Raw genomic sequence first — 10,778 nt, forward strand, 5'->3', positions numbered from 1 at the left:
ATATTTTCATAATTTTTCAAAATCAAATCTTTTTCAAATCATATCTTTTTAATTATATCTCTTTCAAAATCAATTTCTTTCCATTTTATATTTTTTTTTTACTATTTTCAAAAATCCTTTTTACAATTAGTGATTTAATTCAAAATTTTCAAGTTGTTACTTGCCTATTAAGAAAGGATCAAAATTTAAATTTTAGAATCATATCTTTTAATTTCTTGTTAGTCAAGTAATCAACTTTAATTTTAAAAATTTCTTTTTTTAAATTTATTTTCAATCATATCTTCTCAATCATATCTTTTCAACCACATCTTTTTCAAAAATTAATTTTCAATCATATCCTTTTAATTTCTAATTTCAAAATCTTTTTCAATTTCACTTAATTTCTTTCCCAATCTTAATTTTCAAAAATCTCAATCAAAATTTCAAATTTCTTTTTATTATTTTAAAATCTTTTACTTTAATTTCAAAAATTTCTTCCCTTCTTCTCACATCCTTCTATTGAAGGGACTAACACTCCTCCTCAAGGTGCAATTCAAACTCTATCCCTCTTGATAAGTTCGAATTCCCTCCTCTCTAACTCCTCCTTCTATTCTTCTTTTCCTCTGACACCTCAAGGAATCTCTATACTGTGACATAGAAGATTCCATACTTTCTTGTTCTCTTCTCTTTCATATGAGTAGGAGCAAAGATAAAGGCATTCTTGTTGAAGCTGGTCCTGAACCTGAAAGGACCTTGAAGAGAAAGCTAAGAGAAGCTAAAGCACAACTCTCTGTAGAGGGCCTAATAGAGCTTTTCAAAGAAGGAGAAGCCATGGCAGCCGAAAACAACAATGCCAACAATGCAAGGAAGGTGCTTGGTGACTTTACTGCACCTACTCCCGACTTCTATGGGAGAAGAATCTCTATCCCTACCATTGGAGAAAACAACTTTGAGCTTAAGCCTCAATTAGTTTCTCTAATGCAACAGAATTGCAAGTTTCATGGACTTCCATTGGAAGATCCTCATCAGTTCTTAGCTGAATTCTTACAAATCTGTGACACTGTTAAGACTAATGGGGTTGACCCTGAGGTCTACAGACTTATGCTTTTTCCCTTTGCTGTAAGAGACAGAGCAATAACATGGTTGGACTCACAACCTAAAGAAAGCCTGAACTCTTGGGAAAAGCTAGTTAATGCCTTCTTGGTAAAATTCTTTCCACCTTAAAAATTGAGTAATCTTAGAGTGGAAGTCCAAACCTTCAGACAGAAGGAAGGTGAATCCCTCTATGAAGCTTGGAAAAGATACAAGCAACTGATCAGAAGATGTCCTTCTGACATGCTTTCAGAAAGGAGCATCATAGGTATCTTCTATGATGGTCTGTCTGAACTGTCCAAGATGTCATTGAACAGCTCTGCTGGAGGATCTCTTCATCTGAAGAAGACGCCTGCAGAAGCTCAGGAACTCATTGAAATGGTTACAAATAACCAATTCATGTACACTTCTGAAAGGAATCCTGTGAATAATGGGACAAATAAGAAGAAATGGGTTCTTGAAATTGATACTCTGAATGCCATATTGGCTCAGAATAAAATATTGACCCAACAAGTCAATATGATCTCTCAGAGTCTGTCTGGAATGCAGGCAGCAATAGGCAGTACTAAGGAAGCATCTTCTGAAGAAGATGCTTATGACCCTGAGAACCCTACAATGGAAGAGGTGAATTACATGGGAGAACCCTATAGAAACATCTATAATTCTTCATGGAGAAATCATCCAAATCTCTCATGGAAGGATCAACAGAGACCTCAACAAGGTTTCAACAACAGTAATGGTGGAAGAAACAGGTTTAGCAATAGCAAGCCTTTTCCATCATCTTCTCAGCAACAGACAGAGAATTCTAAGCAGAGCCCCTCTGACTTAGCAACCATAGTCTCTGATTTAATTAAAACCACTCAAAGTTTCATGACTGAAACAAGGTCCTCCATTAGAAATTTGGAGGCACAAGTGGGTCAGCTGAGTAAGAAAATTACTGAACTCTCTCCTAGTACTCTCCCAAGCAATACAGAAGAGAATCCAAAAAGAGAGTGCAAGGCCATAAACACGTCTCACATGGCCGAACTTGGAGAGGAGGAAGAGGCAGTAATTTCTACTGAGGAAGACCTCAATGGACGTCCACTGGCCTCCATGGAGTTCCCTAAAGAGGAACCATTGGAATCTGAGGCTCACACTGAGACCATAGAGATTCCATTGAATTTACTTCTGCCATTCATGAGCTCTGATGAGTATTCTTCCTCTGAAGAGGATGAAGATGTTACTGAAGAGCAAGTTGCTAAGTACCTTGGAGCAATCATGAAGCTAAATGCCAAGTTATTTGGTAATGAGACTTGGGAAGATGAACCCCTTTTGCTCACCAAAGAACTGGATGACTTGACTAGGCAGAGATTACCTCAAAAGAGACAGGATCCTGGGAAGTTCTCAATACCTTGCACCATAGGCACCATGACCTTTGAGAAGGCTCTGTATGACCTAGGGTCACGTATAAACCTCATGCCTCTCTCTGTAAGGGAGAAGCTAGGGATCCTTGAGGTACAAGTTGCAAGAATCTCACTAGAGATGGCAGACAATTCAAGGAAACATGCTTATGGACTTGTAGAGGATGTCTTGGTAAAGGTTGAAGGCCACTACATCCCTGCTGATTTCATAATCCTAGAGACTGGGAAGTGTATGGATGAATCCATCATCCTTGGCAGACCCTTCCTAGCCACAGCAAAAGCTGTGATTGATGTTGACAGAGGAGAATTGATCATTCAAGTGAATGAAGACTCCCTTATGTTTAAAGCTCAAGGATATCCCTCTGTAACCATGGAGAGGAAGTATGAAGAGCTTCTCTCAATGCAGAGTCAAACAGAACCCCCACATTCAAACTCTAAATTTGGTGTAGGGAGGCCACAACCAAACTCTAAGTTTGGTGTTGAACCCCCTCATTCAAACTCTAAGTTTGGTGATGGGAGGTCCCAACAATGCTCTGAATATCTGTGAGGCTCCATGAGAGTCCACTGTCAAGCTATTGACATTAAAGAAGCACTTGTTGGGAGGCAACCCAATCTTTACTTATCTATGTTAAATTTCAATTTTCTATTGTTATTTTATGTTTTCTGTAGGTTGATGATCATGTGAAGTCACAAAAATAATTGAAAAATCAAAAACAAACTGAAAAACAGAATGAAAAACAGAACACCCTGGAGGAGACAGTTACTGGCGTTTAAACGCCAGTAAAGGTAGCAGAATGGGCATTAAACGCCCAGTCTGGCACCATTCTGGGCGTTTAACGCCAGAAATGGGCACCAGACTGGCGTTTAATGCCAGAAAAGGGCAAGAAGCTGGCGTTAAATGCCAGAAATGGGCAGCAGCCTGGCATTTAACACCAGGATTGGCAGAAAGGGGCGTTTTGCACGCCACTTGGTGCAAGGATGAGAAATCCTTGACACCTCAGGATCTGTGGACCCCACAGGATCCCCACCTACCCCACCTCTCTCTTTCTCTTCTTCACCTATTCACTAATCACCTCAATACCTCTTTCCCAAAAACCCCTCACCTATCAAATCCCACCATTCTCTTTACCACTCACATCCATCCTTCATAAAACTCCACCTACCTCACCATTCAAATTCAAACCACTTTCCCTCCCAAACCCACCCATACTGGCTGAACCATACCCCCCTCTCCACTCCTATATAAACCCATCTTCACTCCTTCATTTTCACACAACCTAAACACTACTTCTCCCCCTTGGCCGAAACACTAAGCCCCCTCCATCTTCTCTATTTCTTCTTCTTCTACTCTCTTCTTTCTTCTTTTGCTCGAGGACGAGCAAACCTTCTAAGTTTGGTGTGTTAAAAGCTAAAGCTTTTTGTTTTTCCATAACCATTTATGGCACCAAAGGCCGGAGAAACCTCTAGAAAGAGGAAAGGGAAGGCAAAAGCTTCCACCTTCGAGTCATGGGAGATGGAGAGATTCATCTCAAGGGTGCATTAAGACCACTTCTATGAAGTTGTGGCCAAGAAAAAAGTGATCCCCGAGGTCCCTTTCAAGCTCAAAAAGAATGAGTATCCAGAGATCCGACATGAGATCCGAAGAAGAGGTTGGGAAGTTCTCACCAACCCCATTCAACAAGTCGGGATCTTAATGGTTCAAGAGTTCTATGCCAATACATGGATCACCAAGAACCATGATCAAAGTGTGAACCCGGACCCTAAGAATTGGCTTACAATGGTCCGTGGGAAATACTTAGACTTTAGTCCAGAAAATGTAAGGCTGGCATTCAACTTGCCCATGATGCATGGAGATGCACACCCACACACTAGAAGGGTCAACTTTGATCAAAGGTTGGACCAAGTCCTCATGGACATCTGTGAAGAGGGCGCTCAATGGAAGAGAGATTCAAGAGGGAAGCCGGTTCAACTAAGAAGGCATGACCTTAAGCCCGTGGCTAGGGGATGGTTGGAGTTCATCCAACGCTCAGTCATTCCCACTAGCAACCGGTCTGAAGTTACTATAGACCGGGCTATCATGATTCATAGCATCATGATAAGAGAGGAAGTAGAAGTTCATGAGGTTATATCCCAAGAACTCTACAAGGTGGCGGACAAGTCCTCTACTTTGGCAAAGTTAGCCTTCCCTCATCTCATTTGTCACCTCTGCAATTCGGTTGGAATTGACATAGAGGGAGACATTCTCATTGATGAGAACAAGCCCATCACTAAGAAAAGGATGGAGCAAATAAGAGAACCTCACCAAGAGCATGAGAAAATTCCTCATCATGAAATCCCTGAGATGCCTCAAGGGATGCACTTTCCTCCACAAAACTATTGGGAGCAAATCAACACCTCCCTAGGAGAATTAAGTTCCAACATGGACAACTAAGGGTGGAGCACCAAGAGCATTCCATCCTCCTCCATGAAATTAGAGAAGACCAAAGAGTCATGAGGGAGGAGCAACAAAGGCAAGAAAGAGACATTGAGGAGCTCAAGCATTCCATAAGATCTTCAAGAGGAAGAACAAGCCGCCATCACTAAGGTGGACCCGTTCTTTAATTTTTTTGTTCTTTATTTTCTGTTTTTCGAAAATTATGCTTTATGTTTATCTATGTTTGTGTCTTATTACATGATCATTAGTGTCTTAGTGTCTATGTCTTAAAGCTATGAATGTCCTATGAATCCATCACCCTTCTTAAAAGAAAAATGTTCTTAATCGAAAAAGAAAAAGAAGTACTTGAATTTTGAATTTTAAAGCAGTTTAATTATTTTGATGTGGTGGTAATACTTTTTGTTATCTGAATGAATGCTTGAACAGTGCATATGTCTTTTGAATTTGTTGTTTATGAATGTTAAAATTGTTGGCTCTTGAAAGAATGATGGAAAAGGAGAAATGTTATTGATAATCTAAAAAATCATAAACTTGATTCTTGAAGCAAGAAAAAGCAGTGAATACAGAGCTTGCAAAAAAAAAAAAAAACAGGTGAAAAAAAAGAAAAAAAAGAGAAAGAATAAAAGAAAAAAGAAAGAAAAAGAAAAAGCAAGCAGAAAAAGCCAATAGCCCTTTAAACCAAAAGGCAAGGGTAATAAAAAATGATCCAAGGCTTTGAGCATCAGTGGATAGGAGGACCCACAGGAATAAAATCCTGGCCTAAGCGGCTAAACCAAGCTGTCCCTAACCATGTGCTTGTGGCGTGAAGGTGTCAAGTGAAAACTTGAGACTGAGCGGTTAAAGTCGTGGTCCAAAGCAAAAAGAGTTTGCTTAAGAACCCTGGACACCTCTAATTGGAGACTCTAGCAAAGCTTAGTCACAATCTGAAAAGGTTCACCCAGTTATTTGTCTGTGGCATTTATGTATCCGGTGGTAATACTGGAAAATAAAGTGCTTAGGGCCACAGCCAAGACTCATAAAGTAGCTGTGTTCAAGAATCAACATACTTAACTAGGAGAATCAATAATACTATCTGGATTCTGAGTTCCTATAGAAGCCAATCATTCTAAACTTCAAGGGATAAAGTGAGATGCCAAAACTGTTCAGAAGCAAAAAGCTAATAGCCCCGCTCATCTAATTAATACTGATCTTCATAGATATTTTTGGAATTCATTGTATATTCTCTTCTTTTTTATCCTATTTGATTTTTAGTTGCTTAGGGACAAGCAACAATTTAATTTTGGTGTTGTGATGAGCGGATAATTTATACGCTTTTTGGCATTATTTTTAGTATGTTTTTAGTATATTTCAGTTAGTTTTTATTATATTTTTATTAGTTTTTAAATAAAAATCACATTTCTGGACTTTACTATGAGTTTGTGTATTTTTCTATGATTTCAGGTATTTTCTGGCTGAAATTGAGGGACCTGAGCAAAAATCTGATTCAGAGGCTGAAAAAGGACTGCAGATGCTGTTGGATTCTGACCTTCCTGCACTCGAAGTGGATTTTCTGGAGCTACAGAATCCCAATTGGCGCACTCTCAATTGCGTTGGAAAGTAGACATCCTGGGCTTTCCAGCAATATATAATAGTTCATACTTTACCCAAGATTTGATGGCCCAAACCGGTGTTCCAAGTCAGCTCAAGAATTCTGGCGTCAAAACGCCAGAACTGGCATAAAAGCTGGAGTTAAACGCCCAAACTGGCACAAAAGCTGGCGTTTAACTCCAAAAAAAGTCTCTACACAAGGAAGTTTCAATGCTCAGCCCAAGCACACACCAAGTGGACCCAGAAGTGGGTTTCTGCATTATTTACTCATTTCTGTAAACCCTAGGTTACTAGTTTTCTATAAATAGGACCTTTTGCTATTGTATTTGGGGTCTTGGTTCTTCTGGTTCCCCCTCAGGGGCCGAAGCCAATGAACACCTTTATCACTTATGTATTTTTAACGGTGGAGTTTCTACACACCATAGATTAAGGTATGGAGCTCTTCTGTTCTTCATGAATTAATACAATTACTGTTGTTCTTCTATTCAATTCACGCCTACTTCTTGTTCTAAGATATTCATTCGTACCCAAGAACATGATGAATGTGATGATTATATGACACTCATCATCATTCTCACCTATGAATACGTGACTGACAACCACCTCTGTTCTACATGCAATCAAGCTTGAATGTTTATCTCTTAGCCTTCTGGTTCATGACGCATGGTTGCCTCGCCTGACAACCGAGCCTTCCATTCCATGAAATCAGAGTCTTCGTGGTATAGGCGAGAATTAATTAGCAGCATTCTTGAGATCCGGAAAGTCTAAACCTTGTCTGTGGTATTCCAAGTAGGATCTGGGAAGAGATGACTGTGACGAGCTTCAAACTCGCGAGTGTGGGGCGTGTGACAGACGCAAAAGGATCAATGGATCCTATTCCGACATGATCGAGGACCAACAGCTGATTAGCTGGTGTGGTGACAGCGCATCAGGACCATTTTTACTGAGAGGACGGGAGGTAGCCATTGACAATGGTGAAACCCAACATAAGCTTGCCATGGAAAGGAGTATGAATGATTGGAAGAAGGAAATAGGAAAGCAGAGGTTTATGAGGAACAAGCATCTTCATACACTTATCTGAAATTCCAATCAATGAATTACATAAGTATCTCTATCCTATTTTATGTTTTGTTCTTATTTTAAATTATCAATTCTCCATAACCATTTGAATCTGCCTGACTGAGATTTACAAGATGACCATAGCTTGCTTCAAGCCGACAGTCTCCGTGGGATCGACCCTTACTCATGTAAGGTATTACTTGGACGACCCAGTGCACTTGCTGGTTAGTTGTGCGGAATTGTGACAAAGTGTGATTCACGTTTGAGAGCTCCAAGTCTTTGGCGCCATTATTGATGATCAGAATTTCGTGCACCAGTATGCCATACTGAGAAGATCCCGCCACCTCGCCCACTCAAAAGCAATAAAGGAGGGGGAAATCGGACAGAATACTGCAAGTACCATCAAATCTATGGACATCCCACCAATGAGTGCTTCGACCTAAAGAATGTCATAGAAAAATTAGTAAGAGAAGGACGACTAGATCGATACTTAGCCAACAAAGCAGATGAACCGAGAAAAAGAAGAAGGGATGAAGAGGTCGGACGAACTGAACGACCACCCCACACCCCGGAGAGGCACGTTCACATGATAAACGGAGGATTCGCAGGAGGGGGGATCTCAAAATCATCTCGCAAAAGGCACCTTAAGGAAGTGTACCACGTTGGAGGAGGAGAAGGATTGCCCGACCTCCCTACTATTACTTTCAACCAAGAAGACGCGGCAGGCATCATGCTGGGACATGACGATCCCATGGTCATCACTATCATATTGGCCAACGCTAATCTCCACCGCACATTGGTGGACCAAGGAAGCTCAGCGGATACCCTGTTTAAATCTGCCTTCGACAAACTCGGCCTACAGGAAAAAGAGCTCAGAGCATATACGAACAGCTTATTTGGATTATGAGACACTCCAATCCAACCGCTTGGATACATCTCACTACACACAACCTTCAAAAAAGGAACCCGATCAAAGACGCTCAACATAGACTACATTGTAGTCGATGTAAACTCAGCCTACAACGCCCTGATAGGTCGGGCAACATTGAATCAACTCACCGCAGTAGTTTCGACTCCACATATGTGCATGAAGTTTCCAACTCCAGAAGGGATCGCTACAATAAAAGGAGACCAGAAAATAGCGCGATGCTGTTACAACGAAAGCCTGAACCTCAGGGGCAAAGGAGAAGAGATCCACACCATCGAACTCGGGGGAGTCCGAGGTCGGGAAGAATTTCGTCCACAACCTGAGGACGAGATTGAAGAAGTTCAGATCAGAGATGCCTTGGACAAAACAACAAATATTGGGGCAACCTTAAATGGAGACGTAAAGGAGCCTCTGATTCAGCTCTTAAAGAACAATGTTGACCTCTTCGCATGGAAGGCCGCAGACATGCCGGGCATAGACCCCAAACTAATGTGCCACAAGCTGGTGGTATACCTAGGATCTCGGCCGGTACATTAGAAGCGTGTAGGAAGCTCGGACTGGAAAGATCCCAAGCTATAAAGGAACAAGTGCGAGCTCTACTGGAGGCAGGATTCATAAGAGAGGTCAAGTACCCATTATGGCTAGCCAATGTTATCTTGGTGAAAAATTCAAATGGCAAGTGGCGGATGTGCACTGACTACACCGATCTCAACAAAGCATGTCCGAAAGATCCCTATCCACTCCCAAGTATCGACATACTAGTGGATGCCTCCTCCGGATACAAATACCTCTCATTCATGGACACTTATTCAGGATACAATTAAATCCCAATGTATCCACCCGATCAGGAAAATACCTCATTCCTAACCCCAAAGGCAAACTACTATTATGTGGTCATGCCATTCGAACTCAAAAACACAGGAGCTACCTACCAAAGATTAATGAACAAGATCTTCGTAGAATATATCGGGAAACTCATGGAGGTATATGTGGACGGCATGTTGGTAAAAACACAAAGTGAGGAGTCACTATTGCCCGACCTCGCTCAAGTGTTCGACACCATAAGAAAGCATGGTATGTGACTTAACCCTGTAAAGTGCACCTTCGTAGTAGAAGCTGGCAAATTCCTGGGTTTCATGTTAACACAACGAGGAATTGAGGCGAACTCGGATAAATGCCGGGCCATACTTGACATGAAGAGTCCGACCTGTGTCAAAGAGGTACAACAACTCAACGGAAGACTGGCAGCCTTGTCCAGATTTTTAGCCGGATCGGCCACAATATCTCTCCCCTTCTATGCCACTTTAAGGAAGGAAAAGAGGTTCGAGTGGACAACGGAGTGCGAGCAGGCTTTCCAGGATTTCAAAAGACTCCTAGGACAACCACCTATTCTAACTCGACCACGGGAAGGAGAACCACTTGCATTGTACCTCGCAGTAGGTAATCGAGCAATAGCCTCAACACTAGTCAGAGAGGATGAAAGTGGACAACAACCCATCTACTTCATCAGTAAAGCCCTACAAGGGTCCGAACTGAACTACCAAAAAATAGAAAAGTTCGCCTATGCTCTCATACTAACCTCTCGACGACTCTGCCCATATTTTCAAGCCCATACCATCAAAATTCGGACCAACCAGCCCATAAAAGGCATTCTGCAAAAGACAGACTTAGCTGGAAGAATTCTATAGTGGGCGGTCGAGCTATCTGAATTTGATCTGCAATATGAAGCTCGGACGGCCATCAAGTCACAATATTTGGCCGACTTCATCGCTGAGTACACTGACACCCCGGGAACTCCTATAAAATGGAAGCTTTATGTAGATGGCTCTTCAAACAAAACCGGGTGTGGTGAGGGGGTGATAATAGAAAGTGACCAGGGAACCCAAATCAGACTCTCCCTAAAATTTGAGTTCCCTGCTTCAAACAACCAGGCCGAATACGAGGCATTACTAGCTGGTTTGAGACTGGCTAAGGAGGTGGAAGTTCAAAAGCTTATCATCTTCAGCGATTCACAAGTAGTCACCTCACAAATAGAAGGAAGTTACCAAGCTAAATATCCCACCATGAAAAAGTACCTGGACAAAACCAGGGAACATCTCGGACAACTCGGGGAATATGAGGTCTGCCATATACCAAGGGAATAGAATGCTCGAGCTGATGCACTCTCAAAACTTGCCAGCACCAAACCAAGGGGCAATAATAGAAGCCTCATCCAAGAAATACTACAGAGTCCATCAATTTCAGAGGAAGAAAAGGTCCTAGCCATATCAGGACAGGATCCTGGATGGATGACCCCCAT

Source organism: Arachis hypogaea, chromosome 19, assembly GCF_003086295.3.
Source record: "Arachis hypogaea cultivar Tifrunner chromosome 19, arahy.Tifrunner.gnm2.J5K5, whole genome shotgun sequence".
In the NCBI taxonomy this organism is placed as follows: Eukaryota; Viridiplantae; Streptophyta; class Magnoliopsida; order Fabales; family Fabaceae; genus Arachis; species Arachis hypogaea.